This window comes from Anser anser (assembly GCF_964211835.1).
Source record: "Anser anser genome assembly, chromosome: 4".
NCBI classification, from domain to species: domain Eukaryota; kingdom Metazoa; phylum Chordata; class Aves; order Anseriformes; family Anatidae; genus Anser; species Anser anser.
Window position 1 is genome coordinate 30,301,717 of NC_139724.1, and position 27,941 is coordinate 30,329,657.

The following is a 27,941-nucleotide window of genomic DNA, read 5'->3' on the forward strand; positions in this document are numbered from 1 at the left end:
CTTGCTCCCCTTAACAAAATCTATACTTCTGATTTAGCCTCCTAAATTCAGTTTAAGTAGTACAAGGAAAAAATAGGTTCTCAAAAACACAAAAATCAAGGAGTACAATTGGAAGTCAACCCCGTATAATGTTCCTAAATTCAGTGGACGAAACAGTGTAAAAGATATTCTGCAGCCTAGAGCATGGGCTACAGGGAAGGATAAATTTCAGGCCATGTTCTGACTACTTGAAGTAAAATCCATGCATAAACTTGGAAGTAAACCTTGTTGTCTAATGATATATCCTGCAATACGGCAAACATCCAAACTTAAGGATACAGAGTTATGCTTAGATTCCCTTCCCCTCTTCCTTTTCCCTATATCTTCTCTCCATCTCTTCTATTTTTCCTTCTTCCCCTTCCACACACACACTTGGGAAGTAACTTAGGCCACAAAGCACTAGTTATTTAAGGCCACTTCCACTAAATTAATGAGATACAGATCTGGTGTACAGCCAAATATGCAGCTGACATACAGTCATTAATGCAGAATTCTTCAGTGTCCCATCCACAAGCTGTAAAATACCCCTCACTGCACAAAACATGCCTCTGCATCTGATTGCAGAATAGGATCTTTACTATAAAAGATCAAAAGCCTCTAAAAGGAAAACATGCCAGAGGAAGAAGCCTGCAGTGATTAAGGATACTACCTGTGTTAGTAAAACAGTCCAGAATAAGGGAAAAGTACTTCCTTTCCCTAAATCTGGCCACAAATTTAATCCAGGGCAAAAGAATGGCCATGCAAATGACCTACAGGCTAAACTAAAGGTTTTCTCAACATGATAGAGATGACAATCCACCACTGGTATCTGTCCTTGCCTATCATTAGTGTAACTTCACTCTTTCAGAGGAAAGCAAGAAAAGACCTTACCCCTGCACCCATCCCAGCACTTCTCTGAAACCAAATCACATATCATAGGAGAGGATATCCTTTCTAGCTAGGTCAGAAACATTTAAAGACAGCAGTAATTGAATGCAACACAGATGTGGAGCAAGAAAATCAAGAAGAGTGATCATATCTCCTTTCAATTACTAGTTGGTCCTAAAATAAAGGGTCTAGAGCAAGTTACTCTGTGCCTTCCAAATTAGCTGACAATGAAGAAAGAAAAAGGGAGGGAATGAAAAACCATTAATTGCTCAATGTGGTATTGCAGTAAAGAAATGCCATCTCCTCCAAAATATGTGCAGCAGTCATCACTGGGAAAACTGGCAGAGGTTCAGAAAAGGGAGTTTAAGTCTCAGAGGAAGATTCAAAGACATGATCAAAGGGATGGAAAAATGCACACCAATGTTAGAATTGTTTTACTTACAGAGCTGATGGAAAGAGAGTGCTCTTTTTATCATGTATACCAATCACAATAAAATCGTATGCACCAATAGCCTGGAAGTGCTTGGAAACTTCTGATCTCCATTTCTTGTAATAGGTGGAGAGGGGGAAAATAATTAAAGGGTGATAAATTAATCACAAACACTTTTTCTTCCACAGAACAGAATAGAAGTCACTGTTTCCAGAAGCTGCTGAGGCCAAAAGCTCAACAAGATCCAGAAAGAGCATACATATCTGATGAATATCCTGAATTTTTGTAAGTAACAAAACCTTTATTTTGGAATATGTATGTATAAAATTTCATGACTAAAGGCAAAGGCTTTGTATCCATCAGAAGTCATTTAAGACCTAGAGGCACAAAAAGGAAAAAAACAATTGTAAATTATTCTAGATTAACCAAGCCAGAAATTAATGCACTTTTTTTTTTTTCTTTTCCTTTAGCTATGGATACAGTAAGCATTTTTTAATGTCAGAAAGAAATTACTGGACTAGATAGACCACTAGTCTAATCCAATTTGACATTTCCTAAGACAGAAAGGAGATAAGAATTATCCAGAAAATAAGAGTGACATTACACAACATTTTTGTTAGAAATATATCAATAGCAACAATGCTATCTTCCAAGTCACCTGCTTCTTAAAGATCTAGGTGAAGTGAATGCTGTTGTTTATGTGACAGTTTTTATTTAAGTAATGTTTTTTCTCTGATTTTCTTCTTGCCCTTTCAGTTATGTATTTTTTCTTGCATTTGAGTTTAGCATATGCTTTATCTTTACCTTATCTCTACTTTGATACAAAAATTATCCTAAAAATCAGCTTGCTGCATGATTAGGTAAATTATAATTCATGGTGCATACCGTATTGCACATACTCATCTATACATTGCAGATATTGGATGTTTCACTGTTTTAATGGCAGTGTAGCTATTGAATAAAAAACAGAGATGTCTTTGAAAAGGGAAACAGAACATTTATGGCCTCACTTCCAAAAGTTATATCCCAATAAATATGAAGAATAGAAAAATAGTGTTATGAATTCCACAGTCATTTGCTGATAATACAGTATGTCTGTGATAAACAAGGCTAACCATGTTGTTGAAAACAGTATTTTTGTACACTTCACAATTGTATGCTTTTATATACTGATTCAGTTTAATAAAATGTAAATTTGAAGTCGTATTTTTCCACGTGCTGGAACATTACTTGAGCATTTCTCATATGTCCATTATAACCCTGTATTTCCTTTATCATTAAAACATTAAAACATATCATTAAAACATTAAATCATGAAATTCTTCACCTGTTTTCCTCAACAAGTTTCTTTGGATCTGAGTATTTTGCTTATGTACTTCAAAATTGGTTTTGCCATTAAAAACATAATATAAAATAAGCCCAAATGCACCAAATTTCCTAGCATTTTACAAAACTACTTTTATTTTTTCTTCACTCACTTCAAAACATATACTAGCATCATTTCCTTTGGGCAACTAAAATTTTCAGAAAATATTCTTTGTCTGTCTGCAAAGAATTGCATAATCAAGTGGATTTGGGCACACAAAAACATATCAGGCACTATGTACAGTAACATGGTCACCACGTACCCCAGTTAAAGCTTATTCTTCCCCACCTACAGTTTATTTCTTAAATAACAGGAGGAAGTACCAAGAGATGTTCAGGTGTCTGAGAGGACATTATCATGAAGCATTATTCTTTATAGATTCTATTTGAAACTAGGGAGAAACGTTCTCCTTCTGTAACCCTGCTGGCATACAATCAGAGTCTTTCTTACATTACATCAAAAAAGTACAGCTTTGACTTTATATCATGCTGCATTTCTGACTGTTTGGTAAAGTGGCCTGAGACCTTATTTTTCTTAATGGAATATTATGAAGCTTTGATTTTATAAACACAGATTATAAACAGAGATTTTATAAAGATTTTATAAACAGAGATTTTATAAAGATTTTATCTTTTTATAAAGATTTTATAAACACAGGCCTCTTTTCAGTTTTTTTTTGTTTGTTTGTTTTGTTTAATAGAAGCAAAACAATCTCACAGACATGATACGGGATTTGAAAGAGGTGTTTTCTCACTTTTTCCCTGCTGGTTCACCAATTAAAAAAAAATAATAATTCTAATAACATTTACAAAATATTACTGTTAATGCATTAATTAATTATACATTGAATTTTACAAGAAATATTTTAAAGGGTTTAATTTTGAAAATTTTTATACATAATCTGTACTAGTCTTTAGAAAATTAAATCTGGAAAATCATATTCAGACATGTTTCTTTACTAATATTTTTTAAACGTTTTTCTACATACGCAGTAAGAATTCTGCATTATATTCATCGAATTTGTCCAGAACATCGCAATGTATAATCTCTGGATAAGCACGTGAGCTTCAAAGCGCTCTTCAGAATTAATTTGGTCACACAGACAGATGAGAGTTGTAGGGTGGTGAAAGGACGAGAGCATCTGCTGTCTCACTGTATCTGTAAATGAGTCCATGTTGGACTGCTGAAAAAAATCTTGATCTCACCCTAATCAGTGACAAAATTTTCACTTTCAGTGATGAGACCAGAGAGTTTTTGTAACATAAACGCTACATGGAGTGGAATAATATGCAGTTTATATAAATCGAGACTACTCAACTTTTTCTTCAAATTATGTTGAAAATCACTAAAGATCTCTTTCTAAAGATCATTACCTTCCTTTCCTGAACCTTCCTTTCCATGTGTTCCGGTTTAATTTATTAAATGGTATTTCTGTCACTAAATTGCAGTCTCCATTGGCAGACTTTCCTGAGACTGTACTTTTCACTCACATGAGTATGCCAATGCACCAGACAAAGTATAACCTGAATCTGGCCAGCTGACACTTTGCTGCAACTGTGAAGGAAGTATACCCACCACAAGAATAAATAACTTGGGAATTAATTACATTTATTTGCTTCTGCCATTCTAAAGCCACATTCATTTCCTTGCAGATTATGACTGAGCAATTCAGATACACAGGAATTGATAGGGCTCAGGATGCTCCCATACTGGCAGGATTTTACATCAGAGTGCTCAATATGTGCTTGGCTCTTTTTTCGTATTTGTTCTTGTATGTTGTGGCTATGTGGGGTTTTTGTTGTTGTTGTTGTTTTGCTTTTTTGTTTGTTTCTGTTAAGCTAAACTCTTTTACTATGCACTTGAACCAGATTAGGAGTACACAAACTTGTCTGTTATTACATTACAGGTAACACAAGAGATAACAAGATTTTCTTTGCTATTGGACTATGCTGATGTACCAGCATTGCCCAGCACTGGAGAATCCACAACACATTCAGAGAGAACAAGTTCCCTCTGAGGAAGCTGGCCAAGGGTTTCTCACCATCTGCAGCAAGAAAGGAGTATTTCTGCCACCACATAAGGTCACCACTCTGAAATAGTGGGAAACCCAAATGTCAAACTGCTTTTAAGGTAGAGCTATTGATAGAGGTAGAGCTAAATTAGTATTGGTAGAACTGATAAAAGGCATTGCATGATGCAATTTGTAATAATAATAATAAATAATAAATAATAATAATGAAGCTGTGCATAGCTTACAAGGATATAAATAGAAATGTCTGATATTTCATTGTTTGCCCCACAAACCAATTCAGGCACCTTTAAAGCTAAGTTGATTGGCCAGTGGTCACACAGGTGCTGCAATTCTTTTGTCAGTGTTCCTATTCTCATGTGCAGCATCTCCACCTTATCAAGCAGCATAAGAGGGGTTCACATTACAAGTCTTCTATCAATAACTGCCAAGTAATAAAAGAAACCACCCATACATTATCCTAAGATCATAAAAGCTCATGAAAGTTTAAAAAAAAAAAAGCCCCAGATCACTCATTTTCTACATGTAAGAGGATATTTTTCCCCCTCTGAGTGTTCTTGTGAGAAGAAAGTGCTAGATCTCACCATCTTTGACTGAAATGCAGTATAGACTTGGAGTCTTGAGGAATTAGATTTAAATCAGCAAGAGTTTGTTATAGAAAGGATTTTATAAATGTATCACTCCAAGTCTTGTCTCCTAATGTGATCTGTGAGAGAATCACCTTTTTCTCAACCACTCAAAGTATTTTTTTGCCTGAATAATCACTACTTCAACAGAGTATGAAGTAATTACATCTTGTCTTTTTATATGCTTAATGTACATTAGTAGTGGAAGTTATACACATTATTCTTGAGTGCATATTTTCTATATAAAAGTTCAGTATCTTTACAAAAACCACTTGAATTCATTAGGAAGTCAACAAATATTGCAGAAACGCAGGAGTCCTACAGATGGTATTCTAAAAATGAATTTTCTAGAGAATTGTTTTTTCTTTTTTTTTTCCCATCCTGTATGCCGTAGAAAGTGTACAATTAGCTACGAAATTATATACAATAGTTCAAACAATACTCTGTGAAATGTGCCATTTTTCACAAATTCCCTAGGACATTTCTACACTACAGGTGTCACTACAAAGCAGCATATTAAAATAATTATCATTCAATTACTACAATTTGGTCCCATGGCAATTTGATTGTCCTTTATTATAAACATTCACTTCTTTCTAACACTGAGTTTATTCAACTTTTCAGACACAATATACTTTTGATCATGGTATATTATCAATACTTAAAGGACTACACAGATTTGAGGGTCAATCGTTCTCCATCTTGTTCAGCTGAATATATCATAAAAGAAGTTAGAGAGAGATTGTGGATCATTGGGCAGAGAAAAACAGTTAAATGAAAAAAAAAAGTCAGTAACATACAGTTTACTTCACAAGGGAAATATGTTTGAGTTTGGCTATGAAATAAAGGACAGGCATATATCTGGAATTGTTAATCAGTTTATTGACTGTGCTAATCACACCCAAAGGAAAATTACCTAAATAGGTAATCAAACTATACTGAACAGAGAATATTGCACTATGCTTAATGGCTCAGTACTATCTTATTGGTCTTTAGCCATGAGACCACCCTGGGTTTTGGCACCTATGAAATCACCAGTTTAGAAATCACAGTATACACTCACACTGATCCAAAGAGATGGAAACAAACAAATGTATGAGTAAATAGGGAAAATAATTTCTTCCACAGGGAAGGTAATGGAAATAGCTTTGTTCAATAGCTGATGTCTTTACAGATGCTCTGATCCAAAGCAGTAATTCCAGTGGCATAATTTATGTAAACTTAAAGACAACAGGATTAGCATATAGTAGCAGAGATTTCTAAAATTTTTCTAATTATATAGGAAAAAATATGAAAAAAAAATCCAAATTTGTGGACCAAATCTAGAGAGAAGTTGGTATCATATATTAAGAGCTCTTAAAAAATGAGAATCATTATAATTGTTACACAATTTGCATAATGTTTGTGCAAATTCATAATCTAGCTTTGAAACTAGCATTCATTGGCAGTGAGACATCTTTGCTTACAAACTGGAGCACTAAAACCACTAGGTGTCACTTTTTTTTTTTTTTTATTTAATATTCTTGGTAGTATGAGGTAAAAAGAAAAAATGCTTTTCCAGAAGGATTGAAATACGTGACAGCACCTCTTTAATGCACATTTGTAAGGTGACATACATTTTGTAGAACATCAAATGTGCCATTTGAATTCATTCATTCATAAGAATTTCTGATTTTTGTTTTTACAGTAAAGATGTCTTTTACCACCAAATTTTATTCTGTTTTGCTTTGTTTGGGGCGGAAATATGAGTTGAAATTAATATGTCTGATTTAAGACGCTTGCCATCAAAGGAATTATTCTTTCTTTAAGGTACATAGAAAGGGAGATTTTGATTTTTGAGCCAGTGGCAATATTGCCATTGATTTCAGTGGCTACCAGAGAAAGGCCTGTCATTGACGACACTCTTTTAAGAAAGAGGAAAAAAATACACAAAATCCATAAAATATTGACAAATTCTATACTGATGAAGGAATGTTTGCTTCACACACAAAGATAAAAAAACAAGCTGCAGCATTTCAGCAGGATCAAATTTCCAGTAATTAATATCTCCAGCCTATCTTTATGCAGTGGATAACAGAACTAGTTCTCAGTATCCTGTATTGGATCATTGGCATTAAAATTTCAAAACAATAAATGTCTCAAATCAGTACCATGCCCTAGTGATACAGGTTTTCCTACTTACAGAGCTAAGTATCATTAGTACTTACCATCAGTAGTTACAAAACAAATTTCAGTGTTCAATGGCATGTTGATATCAAATCATCCGTAAGAGTCAGATGTACTGTCCTAGATGAAAAATTCTGGAGAGAAGGCACTCAAAAAACAGAAGGGGTGGAGTGGGAGTGGCAAGAACAGTAAGGATTACAGAAATTCAAAATAAAGTATGCAGTTATATCAAGAATATAGTCAAATCATAGAAGCCAAAGAAAAAGAGAACAACTTTTTTTCTACAACAGAACTTCTGTCTGCAAAAGCATCAGGGAATAATACAGCAAAAATTCATTTCTGCAGACAAGTCTGTGTATTTCTCTTGCCTATAACTTTTATTTGTGGGGAAAATTGAGAGCCAGTGAAAAATAACTTTTTTCAAGACTGAAAAATAAGTCACAGAAGATAGCTGACAACTAGGACAGAAACAAAATGAAAGTAATTTTGCATTGCCTAAGAATCCTGTTTCCTAATTAGTCTACAGAGATATTTTGGAATGAAACAATCTTTTAGAACCACTGGTGTAATTAACAAAGTCAAAGCAATACTTTCCATCAGCAGCCCAGAATGCATGTGATTTTTTTCACCCTTCTTTCCCTATTTAAAGCTAATGGAACATATAGTACTCCAGCTTTTGCTTCTGGAATCTCTTTTTACTGTATTAGCAACCAGAATAGCATCAGGAGAAAAATACAGCAGTAATAGCAGTATTACTGCCACGAGAGGCAAGGGATACCACAGAGGGATGTGTCTGTTTATGGAAGGAACATGTGCCCGTGTGCCTCTTTGGCATCAAAAATGATGCATCTCATTCAGCTAAGGATTAAGCTACAACAGAACTTCTGTCTTTAGCCAAGTTTTTTCTCTACCTTCCATCTCCTCCCTCCATCTACACAAAAGGTGCTGGTCAAGTAACTGATAGAGCTGTGAAAGAAGGGAACAAAAGTCCTAATAAGTAATATATCGATCTGTTCCCTCCTATCAAAGTTTTGGCTAATTTTATTGAATTTGACTTGCACTAGCTAGAAATCATTTTCCCCATTTTATCTAACGTATGAAAATGATGTTAAATATTCATATACACATATCACTTCACAAGGATCTCAAAGGACTTGAAAATTGAATGTATACCATATCAGAATCTTTTCAGACACACATGAACTATAGTTAACTCTAGGGTGAACTGCAGGGTCTATAGTGATTTTACAGAATAGTTTATAATAGGAATTGAAGATTGCATACATTTGGAACTCAGGTGAAGTTAGGTAAGGAGAAAGTAATTACCCAAACAGGAATTTGAATAGAGTGCTAACAACTCTATTTTTGCAGAATACTGACATTCTTTTGATTTTGTCAGTCATGTAATATCCAAAATCACCTCTATAGCAAACTGCTATCGTGATTTTCTTTCTGGTTTTACCAGGAGGAAACAAGCCGTTTTGATCACATTTATTTGTTCAGAAACCAGCTTGTTTGATTACATGACTGAAAAAGTACATCCCAAAATGTATTTTGCCAGTGGAGAAGCCATCTGAGATGCATTTTAGGAGTTGAATCCAGTTCTCTGTAGTGACACTAGCATTCTTTTCTTTGTCTTCAGATCAATCCTAGGAACAAACATGCTCTGTATGTACAGTGCAGGAGCAAAGGCATGACTTATATGTCTGTACTGTCTTTTGGGGCTGTCATAAGGTTTCTGTCTACAGTAGACTCATTCCTCTAAAACAATAAATCTAAATTTAAGTCTAAATAAATTTTTAATATAGAACCGTATGTAAAATCTAACCAGCCTATCTGAGAGTTCAAATTATTTTAAGATGTATAGGACTGCCTCTGCAAATCTTTTGACCCACTTCACCTCATTGTTCCTCATGAAATTAGATGTGAAATTCCCAATAGATTCTTTGGAAGTAGAATTAGTCCAATGTTAAGCAGTTTTAACAGGTTAACTATAACTGTACCTTTCCTCCTGTATTCTACATTTGTTCTATTCCAGCTGCTTTCCAGCCCTTTCTTTTTATTACGTTGATTTGTGTTCTTCAACCTACAGCAGATTAATATTATTTCAGTTGAACTATTCCTAATCTAACCTCAATATCTGTCCATGTTTAAGTTGATACTCAGATGTTAGAAGTCAGTACATCACTGTGCATGACGAGGGGTTTATTTTGAAGTTGTTATCTTCAGTGCCTTGCCTGTTCTCTCATATCCTTATTTAAAAAGAAAATTAGAGTAATTAATAAGCAACACCTATATGGAATTTTCTTGTGATTTACAGGTGAATTGTGCAACTTAATGATGGGTGAACTGATATAAAATGGATTCCATCAGTTCTGTTCCCTAGGACTAGCTCATCAGTGAATACATACGCTGTAAGAGAAACATCTCAATCCAAGCTCAATCCAAGTTTAAGAGATTTTTCTGCTATGCAGAACATGCTAAATAATTTTAACTAATCTAACACTCAGAAGATTATTTCCCCAGTAAGTAATCCTGAACTATGCCATTTTACTGAGAAAATGTGACTACTGAAGTTTTTCTTCAACTTTTGTCTTTTCCATTTAGTATTGTGGTACTTAAATTTAAAAAAGAAACAAAAAAATCATTTTTCTGGAACTCTGGATTTTGGACTGCCCAGATATAAATCTCAATACAGCACACCTCAATCAATTTCATTGTTTTAGTTTCGGGTTCACATTTTCCAAAATGCCAAAACCTTCACAGTTTAGGTTTGACTACATAAATGCAAATGACCCTGTTAGAAAATGTTAGGCTGAATGCAAGGAAAGTAATTTTTATTTGCAATTATAGTACAAGCCTCACATGTGTAGTATACTAATCTTCACTTCATCACAGAACTGCAGTTCTATAAAGTACTTTACACCCAGAATAACAATAATTTGGATGTGATTTTATGCAACAGAACAATTGCATCTACAAGACATTTTCTATTTAGAATAAATGCACTCTAAATGGGCTTAATTTTGGAGCTACAACTAGAGGAGCTGCTGTTTAAATATTATATGGTAACCAAAAATCTGCAGCTACAAATCCTTTATATATATATTTATATATATATATATATATGTAACATATTGCAACTGAAATTAAAGTTTTATTTAGAAAGCTTGCTATATATTGTCAACTCCTGTTTGCAGTAAATACAGTCAAGTTACAGAGTGAAATGGACCAACATGCTTTCAGACCCAGCAAATAAACAGAGTTCTGTAGCTGACAGGATAAGGACTGGTCCTTGTCAGACCTAACTCTAGCAAATTTCTGTGGATCTACTGGAGGAAAAAACAGTCTTTAATAGACAAGTAATTTCTAGAATTAGTATAAGATTTGGGAAGAGTTAGGAAAAAAGATTCTCTGAGGTATACTTGAGTATACTTAACATTTTAAGATATGTTAAAGTGAAATCTATAGGTACAGAGTAAAAATGGAGATGATTGTTTGAAGTCAAGCTTAGACTGGATTCACGTTACAGATTTTTCTTAACATTCTTTATTACAGTTGAGGCCAGAGTTGAGTGATGCACTAGCTTTCAAGGTGAATTTCAGACAGTGAAAGGTAGAGATTATGATAGGTCTGTATCAAAGTCTGCATCAAAGGTTTTAAGACAGATTTGTAGCCAAAGTTTCAAATTAATGAGAGGTCGCTTCCCGTAAGTTCTCAAAAAAAAAAATTTCTGTAACTATTAATGTAATTCTACAGAAATGTAGTAGATGAGGGTTGGGCTTTTTTAAATTATTGTCAGTTCTGTTGGCCTTATTAACATTTTGGAGGGGGGAAAAAAAAAACTTGAATGCTAGAGAGGTTTTTAAAAGTATGAAGCTTTCGAGAATTGCATTAAAACCTCTGACAGTTTGAGTGTTTCCCTTTTGATCTTTTCCTTTTAAAGTTATTCTCTTTCAAATCTGGATGAAGTTTGAAAGGCCTAATTATTGAACATGAGGCTAATGCAGTGCGAGAAAGAAGCCAAGACAACTGAAGCTGATAGACCCTTTGGTAAGTCAGCTCAAAGAAGAAGGTTTAAGGCAGAAAATAAGGATACACTACCACAGAGAAGAAAGGCTACCTGCTTTCAAAATCTTCTAAATAAGTATATGTAAGTGGTGCACATTTTTCATTGGCCTTCTCCAAAGGGTACAGATGGAGAAAGGAAAAATTAAACAGCCTAATTCCTATGTAAATAGTCCACATTTATTATATTTGCAGGGAGTCTTCAGGGTTTATACTGACTATTGTAAAAGAAAACATAGGAAAATAGAAGAATAGAGCTGTTGAGAAGGGCAGATCTTTTAAAGCACCAGTGCCCAGTGCCTTTTGTTATTGCTAATGCAAAACATGATACTGGCAGATATGTCAAATACATATACACATTGAGAAAATGCCCTCAGAGAATGAGACTGTTCTCCCACAGTTTTGCTGGGTGTCTGAGTCATTTGTAGGTATTTGATTCACTATAGGTCAATAATCACAACTCAAATAGTCACCAAGGACTAGTTCAGGAAAAACAGCCTTGCCGATAACCTCTGTTTAACTGAGTCTCTATTTAATACTATGAGAATAAGGTAATTTGAGGCATAGTTCTAGCAGTGGAGTTCTACAGATTTTCACTACTCAGCCATATAAAACAATTTCAAAAGCTAAATATGGAATACCTTATAACAAATCTATTATTTAAACCAACAAAGTTGTTAGAATGTATCACTTATTGTTTTGTATAACAAAGATCTGAGCTTTAGCTTATTGATATACTTAACATAAAGTTTTGCATGACAACTTAACTCCAAACAGCTCAAATGAGCTTCATAGAAATATAACCTTCCACACTATCTATCTATCTGCTGTATGAAGCTTATGTGTTGTAAAGATCATACATTTCCTTCCATAATGAGGAATAACTTACCCTATGCACACCACTGTTCTTATTCAGTTAATGAAACTTCTCTTCAATTGATTTGTCAACATATAATTTCTTGAAGACCTTACAGGCTATATGTGAAATTATAAGATGAGCACATGTAAGGAAACATACAGTTTCCAAGAGTGAAATACAATCTTTAGGGGTGGGGAGGCAGCAAGACACATGATTATTTTTAACTCCAACCTTGAGAAAAAGATGGATTCGGGTATGTGCCAAGAGCACTACATTGCTTTGTCAAGATGAATAATAAAATAGAATACTATTACCTTTCGTAAACAAATATATATATATATTAAAATGGTGGGCTGGGTGCAATCAGTGCTGCAACAGAAGTAGAAGGCAACACTTTATATTCTCCACGCTTTCTAGAATTTAGGAATGCAAAATACCAGAGCAAGAATATACACCCAAGGCAGCTTGCACTTGAATAGCCTAGCAGGGTGCATGAGCACAATTGGAAGCTGCCTGCATAACAAACTGGAAGGAGAGAAGAACAAATTATTCTGCTGAATTTTGTCCTTAAATTGTTTCTTACTGTATTATAAATATCATGTTTTCAAATACCTGCAAATATTTCTTGGGTTTAGCAAATAGAACAACTGCACTTTGTGGACACTTAGACGATGAATGAAAAACTTGCACATAGAATAAATACCTACTCAAGAGCCAAAGTGATATGAACAGTACAAGTCTAATTGAAAGGCTTGGAAATGGTATGAAACCTCCAGAACATCATATTTCCACACTGCTATAAGGAGTCGTTCAGCAGCAAATAGAATAGGATTTCTCCGTTCCTGTTTCTAGAATGCTTGCAATAGCTCCATCCCGAACACCAGACATACAGACAGTTGATTTAAGTCAATTGATTAACTATGCACTACTTAAGATCCACTTTGAGTTTCAGTGGAAATCTAAACAAGCCATAAGGTTTGTGTGAATCCTTTTAACCTGGCTGCGTAGTGGTGCTCCCGTAACAGAAATAAAAACTGAAAGTAGGAACACGCTATTTCAGAGGAGCACAGTTCAGTTCAGTGGAGGCTACTGATTTGTACAGTCCCAAGCTAGCAAATTGTCCTTGTTTGGAGCAATAGGTCATCTACCTCAGGAACTCATCAGGAGCTGAGAGCTGCTGCTCTAATACAATTCAGTAACTCTCACAGAGTTTCTAGTGATAGATACTTGTAGTCTGTGCAACAGTATGTTTTACAGCTCCTTTGGTAATTCAGCAGGAGCCAAGAGCAATTGCTTTTTATAGAAAGGCAAGATAATGGCCCATTGATCAGTAAATCAGTACTGTCCAGATGGAAGAGTGACAATTTTTAAGTTGTTGAGGGGAGCAAAATAGCCCCCACTGGCCACACCTTCTCTTCTATTGAACTTCAGGACCAAAAGCATATGATTTTACAAGTCTGAATGGGAGAAAAATATGGGAAGAGTGTACTAAAGTGAGAAGAAACATTTCTCTTACGTAGAGAAATTCCATCACAGGCAGATTTCTAGAATTAATTAAAGAAATGTAATTCCTGCAAAAGTAAAACAAATTAATTTCAGTGCAGAAGTCATTATTGGCTGTGGGGACACTCACTACACCAAATCACAAAACTGCACAGAAATTTTGTAGTAGCTGGCACATAATCAAAGCTGCCAAAATAACCACTTAGAATAATCATTGTTTAGGATAATTACTACGTCCAAGCAAACAAACAAAAAATAAACCAGTACAAATCCAGTCAGGAGTCAGAAGCTTTGATTTCAGCAAGGCCCAGCACATAGTGAAGAATGCCATCACAATTCTTTACCACGCTAATTCTCACAACCTCAACTATTCTCTTAGAGGGAGGGTCAATGCCTCTTCCATTGCTCTCATGAACCAGACATTTGTTTTAACTATATCCCAACATTTTCAGTGCTAGCTTGTGAAACAGTGAATACTGGGTGCCCCCAAGCTGTGACAGTGTCTGGAAGTCACATAAAACGTGAGCACTGCCCATTGTGCCTGGTGATGCCCAGCTGCGTGACGGCACTGTTGGTTTACACCTCATTCCTCCAGGAACTGCTGAGCAGATCAGTGAGAAGGAACATCACAGCTGGAAGTTGCCCTTCACAGCTATGCCACTGGCTGTCTCTGTATGAGATTCAAAAATACTACAAATCTTATTTAGACCATGTGAAAATATTTCCACAGACAGCTGGTGAGTACTGTCTGATCTGCATTTAGTTTTCAAATGAGTCAGTGCACTGAGTTCAGCCAGCTCAAGTTGTTCAGAGCTGATACAAATGCTCCAAACTTTAACATTGTCAGACTATTTTTTGTAATAGTAAATCTCCAGACGTGAAGTAAGGGTAACATGAAAAGGACCAACCAAACCACAGACATCCCTTTTTGGTCTGAAGCTTCCTGCACCGGAGAGGTGAATCTCATGTAGTCCTTTTGGTCTCCTACTGAGAATGTGACTTTCTGTGTACCTCCCTGTTGTATATGAGTGGAAGTGCTAGGTGTTGCAGACAGCACAAAAAAAAAAAAAAAGACAGACAAAAAAAAATCACTGCATGATAGTCACTTTTGTTCTGTCTTGCTATTAATGAAGGTGTAAGACACCTGGTTTTGCTGTGCTATTGAGACAATTGATGCAGCCCCAGTAGTAACAGGTTGCAAGACTGCATCTTTAGATGTCGCATATACTTTACTATCCTCAGATTAAATTTAAAGTTAATTTTGTGTCACCTGATTGATTAATCTTTTCCTTATCATTACTATTGTATCCATATACATTCATTTTTGAATGATAAAAAACATTTTACCTCATTGTGCTCCCTAGATTTTCAGCTTGTAAATTAAAAAGTAATATAGCAGTTACTCATTCCCTTCTGGAGAAATTAAAGTTACAGCATTATGATTACAAATATTAACGAATCCATTTCCCAAAATTACTTCCTTATGATGTACACAAAAAAAGCAAATAACATAACAAATAGGTGAAACAAATGGTGAATGGAGCGTGGTTAGCATTTGATTCTGATAATTAATGCTGAAGATGAGTTATTTATCAAACTAGAAAAAAGTACAATGTCAGAAGCGAAACTATCTTGAAATTTGCAAGAGAAGCAGGGAACAAATTCTACTGCTGTTACAAGCTTTGTGCATAATTTGGGTTTCAACAGGCATAGTCTCCAGAAATGAAGGGAAACTTCATTTAAAGGGCCGCAGTCAGAATAAGAAACAGTTGCTTCTAAAAAAGGGATAGAAGATGCACTGGCTGCATAGACTTGAGTCAGTTTTCCTCATTATAATGGTACCTGCTGAATGACTTTATTACACTATGTCCTGTCATAACTGCTTTCTCAGGAAGGTGAATTACGGTCTGTAGTACAATGATAGGTAGTTAATCACTGGTGATATTTTGTGCTTGGTATTTTCTATATATCAGTGCACTGCACTGTCATTGGTTTATTATAGTGACTGACTTGATTTGACTATGTACGGTGATTTATTCAATATTTTTTGAAATTTTCAGACTATATTTTAGCTGTTAGTGACACTTTCTGCTGCCATTACCTTCAGCTAATTAGCACTCCTGGATTTTTTTATACCACTGACTGAATATGAAACACACCACACCATAAAATTTCATGAAGCATGCGACACTAGAAAGACTGCAGTTCAAATGCTTTAGACTAAATTCAAACTTCGATATTTCAGCCACTGGAATTTTAGTGGGGAAGTTCCACTGCTTGTATCGCATCTGAATTTGTTTTTTAATATTAAACTATGCTGTTGCTCTTGATTCTTTCTACAGAAGAAATCCACTGCCTGGGTAAAATTCAGCTCAGCACAGAAGGTCAGCACAAAGCCTGTGAATTGGTTGAATCCTATTTATGTTACTCAAAATAGAACTATGACCTAAACAGTCTTCTAGTCACCCTCTACAGAAAATTTCTCTTTCTTTGCCTATTCAGAGGTGTACTTTTCTGAAAAATAAAGATTGGATTTTTTCATATTAGTTTCTATAACCGGATAATCTCCGGGCCAAGGGAATCAAACAACAATGATCAAACGAAATGCTCAAACAGCCAAGTTCAGTATTTGACAAGGGAATAAAGAGAAAGTGTTACCAATATATTTAATAGCAATCCTGTCAGTAGCAATAAGAAATCTGCAGTCATGACTAGCAAATACTTCATAGCTGAACATATTTTAGATATCCCTCCCATTTCCACTTGTCTCTGTATCGTCAAACTGTTGATCCCAAAGGAAACACGGTCAAAGCCTAAGCCAGAAATTGGCATCTTATTTTCCATGTATACTATGTCATTTGCTCTAACAGTTGTTGTAACTGCATTGTGTTTTGTTTTGCTTGTCCTTTCAGAAATGAGTATGAATAGATGGTTGTCTTATGCTTCTATTATATTGCCTTGAGGACTGACTTTTCTTTTCCCATTGCCTGTTAAATTGGCAAGACAAATGATAAGTATAACAGAAACTCAACTTACTGTCGTAAAATTCCTGCCTTTTCATGTTCCATTCTTGATTGTTCAGTCTCGCTCAATCAAGGCACATTTTACAGTCATTCTCTTAATCCCTGGGTATATTCCTCTAATGATGCAGGATGGCCACAGGCAACATACTTAAATCCACAAGGAACAGATCACTAGAAAACAGTTGACATAGCAGCTTTACAGATTTTTTACGTGTTTTACTAATATCATATTTAATTATATGGACATCATTTAATTAATAGATATAGTTTATTACATTATTCTCAGCTATGTTTATATGCAATATTTATGACATTTTATAGTTACATGAATTCTTGCTTTTAATTTCCAAAGTTACCTGTAATATTTAATATTAGGCAAGATAAATAACACATTTGTGCTCTTAGTACATTTATCTTTATCTCTGTAATACACTGGCATCCATGGCATCAGGATAATATCTTTATCAAAGTCAAGAACAAATTATGTTTTTTGATTTTTGGCCTTTTTTTTTTTTTTTGGAATTAATAGAATTATGGGAAGTAAAAAAATAATAGTAATAATAAACAAAAACAAAACAAACAAACAAAACTCCAGAGGGTGATAGTGAAACAAATGCTTTTGTGATTCCTTTTTTATGACAAAAAAATGCCAGGAAAAGAATTAGAGGTAATAATTTAATTTAACAAATACAAGGACAGAGACCCTGATTGAACTAAAGCTGATCAGCTCAGAATCAGTTTCCAAACTGTAAAAATACTCAAAATATCACATATATTTCTGGTACCCTTTTATTTAAGAAATGTGAATTTAAATTGGAATGGGACAAATGCAATGATTAGATGCCTGGAGAACTTATTCTTTTATTGAAAAATACATTAAAAGAACTTGAATTGTTTAGTCTACAGAAATGAAACTTGAAAGGAAAGCTGACAAAGTCTGCAAATACTGTCTGGAAGGAGTAAATATTAAGATGAGAGAAGAATTATTTCTCTTATGACAAGTAATGGTCTATGGTTGCGCTGGTATAAATGTTTCTTGCAATAACAAAGTAGAAACCAAGGATGCTCTCCAGGCCTCCACAGAGAAAAATTTCAAAATGCAATTTAAAATGGGTTGGAAGCACTTCCACTCTTTACAATTAAGAGAAAACAGCAGAATATAAGTGATCCTGGAGTAAAAAGGAGGGTTTTAGTTTAAAAACCTTACCTATCCATCTCTTTTACCTCAAAGGTAATGCTTGCAGGACACTGAATTGTGTCAACAGCTGTTTGAATGTGGGATCTATCCTGCTTCGGTATTGTTGCCAAAATTACAGTCAAGTTTGTCACAGTGCATTTGAAAAACATATGTAACGTGGGGGAAGTAAATGGTTAGAAACAAAAATGTATTATGGGTTAACCTGAGGATGGGGAAGGGGGCAGAGCTAAGTTTCTCAAGTGGTCCTTTCCATCTTTGTCTTGTAAATCTTTTCTTCTCCTTTTCTATATCTACATAAACAATTTATAATCTTAATATGTCATCCCTTCCTTCCACCTATACATAAGTGTTCTAAATTTGTTTATTTGTTTTGATGTTAACAGATCAGAATTACAGGAGGAACTAACATTACAGTCTCCTTCTCACACTTGGTGCTAGAAATCCTTAACAATTTGCGTCTTACAAGCAGAAAAAAAGTAAAAAAAAAAAAAAAAAGTAAAAAAAAAAGTAAAAAAAAAAAGTTTCCAAGTTTCCATCTCCTTCTACTGTGTAGTGGTGTGTATGTGTCTCTCATACAAACGAAATTACCCATTCAACTCAATAACTCGATGTTATCCACAGTTTATGTTTACTTAGAGGGCAAATTATCTACTATCAGCTGTAGTAAGTTTTTCAGTCCCAGCATCAGTGCTCAGATGCCTCACAAAAACAAGAGAATTGCTCCTGAGGTCAGAGGGACTGATTGCACAAATTAATTTATGAAAACACAGACATAAACCACAGACAAGCCACAGTGCACAATTTCTCTGAACCAGAATAAAAACTTTTTTTTTTTTTTAATCTGGACCAACAAAGGCCTTCTTCAATACGGCATTTTTCAAAAATATTAATGTAATCATACCACTTTTTGTCATATTCACTACCAATCAGAAACTAAAGTCACAGTTTTGAAATCATTGCACTGTTTTACTAGTAATATTACAGATTAACATTTGAAAAACTTGAGAAAAAAATGGTATTGCAAAACCACTATTTATGTAATATACTCCTATCAATTCCAAGCAAAAATTAGAATTACACCAATTAAAAAAAAAATTTAAAAATTAAAATTACACCAATAAGAAAAAAATGGTGAACAGGTTCAGGAAGGCAATTGTCTTTTCCCTTTATTCCTCCCTGAAATTTCTATCTGTTTGATCTTTCAAGAATTATTGCAGCTGGCTTTTTTCTTGTTGCTTCTTAGGAAATTGTGAGGTTTAAGAACAGTTACTATATGTGGAACAGGATGCTGCCACTCACAAACAGACTTGTAATAAAAAGGAATGGCAAAATACAGCTTCTGCGCATCAGGTTCTTGTTGAACACTGATAGTATTTGATTCTAGTCAGCAAGGATCTGCCCACACATCCTAAGGGACTGTTGTAAAGGTCAACTGGAAAATAAACTAATGTAACTCCTGGATAAATTGAACAATATTTAAAACATCTGTTCAGATTAAACAGGAAAGAATTTTATCTTCTGGATTTGTTTCTACTCATTTCTTGACACCGAAAACACTGCCATTTTATGAGATGTTGTTAGTTGTAGAGAATGCAGGAAGGATGATAGTGCTGAAGGACTGTAAAAGCTGAACACTTGACCTGAAAGGATTATGGTGACCTCTGGTCCTACTTGTTCCCCATTTGCCCCAGAAAACAATAAATACTGCTTCATAACTGCAAGTCTTTGCAGGTGTTTTACAATAATGTAACAACACAGTAGAGCTAGAATCTGAAAATTAATAAATCCAAAAATAGCTTGTCAAATAAAACTATGGTAGAAACATGACTAGGAGATCACTATGAAAATAACATTGCATCAGAATAAAGATGAAAAACATTGCATCTCATTTGTTCTCCCTTTATGACTTCTACTAGCAGAATTACAAAAGTTTGCTATCATTTTACCAAAATACGTCCTTAAAAGATGGATGTTTCAAGATATCTTATGCATATATATCTTGTCAAAGTTGATTTCTCTGACTGAAAGAAGTTATTTGATTTAGAAAAAAAAAAATCAATAATTTGATACTTCTGAAAGAAGTAAAATATCATTAGAAATATAAGCATATGTAAAGAGAAATAGGGATCTCTATGAGTTCTATTTTTTAATGTATTTTATTTTGAAAGCCTAGGGTACTTATTAGTCTGTGAATCTATGCAAATCTCCACTGATTTGCAGGATATCAAGTTATCCTCACAGGAGGATTAACTACAAAAACCTAAAGCTCATTCATTGCCTCCATGGATCACAGTCACCTTGGAAGTATTTTAGTGTAATGCTGACAGCAAATAAGGGTTCTCTATTAAGTGCTATTGCTCTTGAGAACAGAGCGCTTTTGTTCCAAACTCTTCTGGTTGTCAGTTTAAAATCTCAAGCCTGGCTGCTTCATATTCCTAATATTCTACCAGATTTTTTTTTGTAGAGTTCTGAAACTTTGCAAAAATATAACACACTGAAATCCCAACATTGTCAAAATACTTTCTCTGAAAGTAGTGTGTTTTTAATCTGATGCAGCCTGCTGGACTCCTTGCATTTTTACATATATATTTTAATGTCAAATTGAAGATACACGATAGCCTTCCAAAATTTAGGGACTGTTTCCCTCAAGTTCTTAAATGTGTGCTATAATGTAAACACATATCTATTTTCACAGATTTGAATTTTAGAGTAAATGATTCCTGTGATTGTTAACAACTTTGCTGAAATTAAATTCAGGCCATCCTTAAAGCTAAGTAATGGTTATCTGCCAAAGTCTCAGGAAAATATTGACTTCCCTCTAGATCACTTTGTATTGTCTAAACTAAAATATTTAGAAACACAGCCCAACAAAGTTGGAGAGACCCAATACACATCAAAATTGAATGTGTCCTTTTTCACCTTGGTTTCCAAAGGAAGAAAATCTGTGCTTGGTTTTTAAAACAGTTATGAAATCTTCTGTTCAGGCTTACAATACAGCTGACAGAGAAAGAGCAGGACAAGATGTATCAGAGTCATACACTGACTAAACCAGATTTGGTCTACTTGTATTTGAGATTATAAGTATTTAAATTTCTGATCATTTCCCAAGTTACCACCTTTTCTTAATCTTGACCAAGGTATAAAAGTTCTCAAAAGACTTTGGCACTGTACCTGAGCTGCATTGTCCAAATTCTCATTTTCAACTTCTTTACAGCTACGTGGGAATTGCAGTTACAACTTTGACAACTTTCCTATGGTTCTTAGATTTCATGGGCCAAAATACTATGAAAATAATGTATTGTTAGTTCACTTAAACAACAATGTATCTGTCAACCCTTTTTGTTTTAAGCTAACTCCACTAATCCCTTAACCTTCATAGCCTTCTTCCAATCAATTTATAAGTACACAGTTTTCCAAGTTCACATTCCCCATATTTCTCATTCCTTTAAATTAATGCAGCTGCAATGTGCATTTATCTGATCTCCCTCTGTCTAACTACCAGTATCATTGGCAATGTTCGCAATTGTGCTCTTTCTCTTTCAGCCCCAATGAACTTAGCATTCTTTCTGCTCTGGTCTTAGAAACCTGAGTTTGAATTGATTCACTCAAGATATAGAACTGATCCACTGTCTCTCACTATTTCAATTTGCATTCTAAATTCTAGTCTTCAAAATAAAAGAAAATTTGGCTAATAATCCATCGTTTTTAGAAGAAAGCCATGATCACCCCCTTCAGCTTCTTTCTCCCATCTACCCCTGCTTCACTCCCAGTTTCTGAAGGAAAGTAAATGGTCATCTACATTTTAAACAGGTTCATGAACCAAAATATAGACATGAGTCACTGCTTTCTACGGCCTTTTGGTAGCTGCCAAATCTCCAAAAAAAAGAGCTGGATTTAAGACATACCTCTTCATACAACATTTTCCATTAACTGTGAGAATATAGTTTACTTCTGGGACAGCTAAGATTATGTCAGCACTGTTGACTCAGATCAGTTATGAAACATTCAGGCTGTCTGTGAAGAAGTATAATTAGGATACAATAACATAGGTGCTGCAAGCAGAAAACGCATATCAGCTATCCTTACTCATACTAATTTTAAAATCTTGTTTGTTACAGGTAGACTTATATTTGAGTTAGTAAAGGTCACCTACAAGTAGAATGGATAACAATAAAAGAAGTTATTAATAGTACTTCATCCTCAAATTTGTTTCAGAACAGCAAGAAAACTAAGATGAAGCATGTTGAATCAAAGCCTAAACAACCCACTACAGATTGTAATTACTTATAAGTGGTGAGATATGTCAGCTCTAAATGAAAACAGAAGTTCTGAAAGGTAGAGTAAGTCCTGTAGTGAATGTGCATAATCCTTGTTTAATTACTTTCAAAAAAAAAAAAGCAGGAAAAAAAATAATTAATTAAAACTAGAGCATTGAATTTACTCCTGGCAAAGAGTCAGACACTAGAAGGCCCTAAATATGTAAAATGGGAACAAAACATAATGGGCGCAATTCCACATTATTTGTTATCTATTTGTTGCCATTATGCAATAACCCAAATGGAATGAATTAAAAGTGGAAGATGAGCACATAGGGCTTAACAAGCATTAAATTATGGGCATGCCAAAACTATAAAATATGCAGGTTTCTGCAATATCAGAGTGCACAAGACAATTCTTTGCTTAATAGAATTTTCTCTCTCTGTAATTACTTCAGTGTCTGGGTCCACAGAGAAAATGATGCTAGTACACAAGTATTTTGTAATTTTTTTCCTTCTTTTTCCATTTTATAGTTTATTAACTATTTTTATTAGTTGGTGCTCAACTTTTTCCTGTGTCCCATTGGCTGGGCCACTCACTTATGTACTGTATTGAATGCAGTATGATTCTTTATTTTCTACTAAATCTCACTGCACTTCAATGCACTATTAAATATACCTCATTTCTGTATAAAATGAATTGATAGTGATATAATTTGCACCTCAGTTTAAGTACAAGTACTGGCAGGTTCTTACTGCATTTGTAAATTGATCTATATTCATATTAAATTTGATAAAGATCTCTAGCCTGCACTGCTCAAACAGCTTCTTACTGTCATACCTTGTAGCCTGCACAAGCCAACTCTTTTTGTCTTATTCAAAGGTGGGTTTTATTAGAAAGCCATCTGTGGACTGTATTCCAAATTCATCTCTACTTTCAAAGGGAGAAAGATAAATGAGTACAGAGGAAAACTGAAAAATGGGAACAAGGCTAACTGTCTGCTTCTGCAGCACAGTTTTTCAGTCATTGCAGAATCAGACTCTTCCCCAGAAGAAGAACATCAGGACTTGAGTTTCACTTCTGAGTTTCACTTCTTGAGTTTTCACTTCACTGAAGATGTTTACAGTACAATTAGTTGGCAAGTTTCTGTATGATCTTAACTGAAGTTATTCCATATTCTGGCTAGAAGCTCCTTGACAACTTGCTCTCAGAATGAATGGAAAGAGATTTCAGTTTCTTCAGAATTTAACTTTCCCATTGTTTTGGGACATTTGGTATTATTTCTTGTATTTTTTGCCAATGTTGCTAACATTTTCACCTTAAATCCTAAGATTCTTTGCACTGGAAATTCAAGTTAATCCAATACTTAATTGCATCTTCATACAGCATAAATCATAGAAATTTTTTGTAAGAATTGAATACATCTTCTCTTAAACAATCTAAAGTAGCTAGAAAACTTCTACCATGTTGTTAGAAAACAAGCCCAAACACCAAAATTGTATGCAATCTGAAAAATATGAGGGTCAGAGGTACATGAATATTAATACCTACTCCCAGGAGAAAATACATTACTAAAATCATAGAGATTTTAAAATTAAACTTAATTCAAGACAAGCTGTTTTCATTCATTCAATAAAATGGAAAAAAAAATCTTTTTCTAAACTCTAAAAATTATTTTTCTAGTATTTGATATTTCTAACAATCTCCTTTCTAACATTTGAGGAAGTTTCATTCTGTACAACATATTATTTCAGATTTTAGTCCTGATAAATAGCAAGTCTGTAAACATATTCAGAGTCTTCACTGCCTCCATCAAGAAGGAAAAAAAAAAAAAAAGAAAGTAATGCTCTTCAAAAAATGGTTAGCATTTCCCTGCACTGCAAGGCTTGTTTGTAAAGATCTTTGAAATAACAAGCACTGTAAAAAATAAATTACTAGTTACCATATGTAGCCTCAATCAATCAGCATTTTCTAAAGGGTGAAAACAAAGGCTTCAAAGTAATCCCTATTAGAATTTCTACAAAGCCAATGAAGTAATTTGTACTTAATGCCCATGTAACTGATAGTAGCAACTCTGATCTTTGCATTTCCAAATAACAAAGCATAAAACACACAATATACAACTTTACCAACCTATGTAATTCACCTCAGGAAATGTAAAGTTGCAGTGTTTTTTGATATTGGACACTTAGAGCAGTACTGCTCAAGAAGAATCACTTGAGGATGTGTCTTACTCTATCTTACTCTACATGTTTCTTGCTTTTTCTCACCTTTTTTGCATAACAACATTCAAACTCTAATCACATCTCCATTTCTAATCTCTACAATGCCAGGCTTAATGATTTACATTTTCTAGACCCACAACATAATTCTTTTTTATAACTTAGTATTTTATTCTCCCTCACAAAATAGTAATCTAAGCAGTGAATTATGAAAAGAGGAGTGGATTACAGTGGAATTCACAATGTTAATGATGATTGTAAATTTTGTTGTACTGCAGTGATGTAAAAACTCACATAAATGTCATCAAGTCAGAAAATGACCAGCAAAAAAATTAGAAGAAAATGCTGGAAAAAAAAAAAAAAAAGTAAAAAGAACTCTATTAGAAGGAAGCTTCAGAAAGATAATGTCAGTTAGAATAAATTTTCTTTCAGCTGTTTCAAAATTTTATCATCAGATCATTAAAGATATAAGACTATGCTTGAATGGTTTAGATTTTTGTTTTTGCTACCAATTAAAGCTGGATGAAACATTATTGAGCAAATTACTTGAGCAGACCAGAAATATTTGTTGGATAAATTGAAATTATTATTTCATGCAGCTAAACAGCAATGGTTATAATGCATATTTTCATACACACATTTCAGATGAAGGTCACCTTATTGCTAAATTGTGTGATTTTATTGCTCTGTAAAACATTATGTGTAGAATAACTTAATAGATCAATGGAAATATATCCTACAAATAATGCTGATAAATCTCAGACCAATAAAACAAAAATGTTCTGAAATTAGCATGATTTATTTTTCTATCTTCCTAGTGAAGGTAAGACAAATATTCCAACACAGAAATCCAAATGAAGATATGTATCTCTAATAAATGGTCAATGAATTTTCATCTAGTTAGATTTCACTTTTTAACAGTCGACCTTTTAAACAGAATTCTCTGAAAAGTTTCTTGTATACTATATTTCTGTTTTATATTCTTCTGCTGACAACTGACCACTAGAAACAAACTTTGCAAATTCATACAGAATTGTAATCAAGCATAGCAATAAAGACAAGGTAGTTTTTCATCTTTGATACTGAGATAGTATAATAGCAGTTACAACAAATATTTTATGGTGAAATAGAAAATTCAATTTTGTCTCTAAATATTATTCAAGCCCTGTTGTAATTCTCAAACTTGATGACATTTTATAGGAATTAAAAATAAATGACATTTCATAATGATTAAACAACATAATACTTCATATAATTGCATAGAAAGTTAATATCTCTCTATCAGAGGCACTATGATCAGGGGAAAAAAAAAAAAAGCTTTTACAACTGCACAGTATTTGAGACCATGACAGGATTAATGACATACCTCTATAGAGGTTCAGAGTTTCAATAAGCAATCAGACTTGTCAGATACCTTTGAAGATTTCCCCAATCTGACCTTCCAATACAGTTTATAGCTCTATGGGATTTTTAATCTGTTATTAAAGCAACATCTATTTTCTAATGTAAATTGGCAAGTTACATGAAGTTAGAATCATAGAATATCTCGAGTTGGAAGGGACCCATAAGGATCATCAAGGCCAACTCGTGGCACCACACAGGTCTGCCCAAAAGTTTAGACCATGTGACTGAGTGCACAGTCCAATCTCTTCTTAAATTCAGACAGGCTTGGTGCAGTGATTACTTCTCTGGGGAGCCTGTTCCAGTGTGCGACCACCCTCTCAGTGAAGAACCTCTTCCTGATGTCCAGCCTAAATTTCCCCTGCCTCAGCTTAACACTGTTCCCATGGGTCCTATCACTGGTGATTACAGAGAATAGGTCCCCTGCCTCTCCACTCCCCCTCGCGACAAAGTTGTAGACTGCGATGAGGTCTCCCCTCAGCCTCCTCTTCTCCAGGCTGAACAGGCCCAGTGACCTCAGCCGCTCCTCATATGTCTTCCCCTCTAGGCCCTTCACCATCTTCATTGCCCTCCTCTGGACACTCTCCAACAGTTTTACATCCTTTTTGTACTGTGGTGCCCAGAACTGCACACAGTACTCGAGGTGAGGCCGCACCAGCGCAGAGTAGAGCGGGACAATCCCTTCCCTCGACCGACTAGCAATGCCGTGCTTGATGCACCCCAGGATACGGTTGGCCCTCCTGGCTGCCGGGGCACACTGCTGGCTCATATTCAACTTGCTGTCAACCACAACCCCCAGATCCCTCTCTGTAGGGCTGCTCTCCAGTGTCTCGTTGCCCAATCTGTACCTATTAGCCAGGGTTGCCCCGTCCCAGGTGTAGGACCTGGCACTTGCTTTTGTTAAACTTCATGTGGTTGGTGATCGCCCAGCTCTCCCATCTGTCCAGATCTCTCTGCAAGGCCTTTCCACCCTCATCCGAGTCCACAACTCCTCCAAGTTTGGTGTCATCGGCAAATTTGCTCAGAACACCTTCTAGTCCTACATCCAAATCATTTATAAAAACATTGAAGAGGACTGGCCCTAAAATGGAGCCTTGAGGGACCCCACTAGTGACCATCCGCCAGCCAGATGTGGCCCCATTTACCACAACCCTTTGAGCCTTGCCCTTCAGTCAATTGCTCACCCATCGTATGAGGTTTTTGTTAAGTTGTATGCTGGACATTTTGTCCAGTAGGATCCTATGGGAAACCATGTCAAAAGCTTTGCTGAAGTCCAAAAAGATCACATCAGCTGGTTTCCCTTGATCAACTAGATGGGTGATCTTATCATAAAAGGAAATCAAATTTGTTAGGCAGGACCTACCCCTCATGAACCCATGCTGGCTGGGACCAATGACTGCATTGTCCCCCAGATGCACTGAAATAATTTCAAGGATCATCCTCTCCATAATTTTACCAGGCACTGATGTGAGACTGACGGGCCTGTAATTGCTAGGGTCTTCTTTCTCACCCTTGTTGAAAATTGGCACATTTGCCAGCTTCCAATCTACTGGGACTTCTCCAGATTCCCAAGATTGTTGAAAAATAATTGAGAGAGGTCCCGCAATGACGTCAGCCAGCTCTTTAAGCACCTTGGGATGAATCCCGTCTGAACCCATGGACTTGTATGGATCCAGGTGGAGCAGCAAATACCGCACACGTTCAGGGTCGGTTGGGAGTCTGTCATTCCCACCATCATGGTCCTCCAGCTCAGGGCACCCTGGGTCCCGAAGCCCATCATCAGTGTTGAAGACAGAGGCGAAGAAGGCATTAAACGTCTCTGCTTTGCCTATGTCATTGTCTGTGAGGAGACCTTCCCCATCAAGTAGCGGACCTGTGTTTTCTTTG

The 27,941-nt window shown here is 35.1% G+C and overlaps 1 protein-coding gene across 1 annotated transcript in view; it reads right to left on the reverse strand.

Annotated features, from left to right (window-relative positions):
* LOC310898915 (uncharacterized protein) overlaps nucleotides 1-27,941 on the reverse strand; it is a 186,563-nt gene that overhangs the window by 5,887 nt on the left and 152,735 nt on the right. The window contains exon 1 of the transcript XR_014583847.1: nucleotides 910-4,089. The gene's annotated coding sequence lies outside the window, so the exon portion shown is untranslated. Of the gene's footprint in view, nucleotides 1-909 lie in introns of the transcript that reaches the window.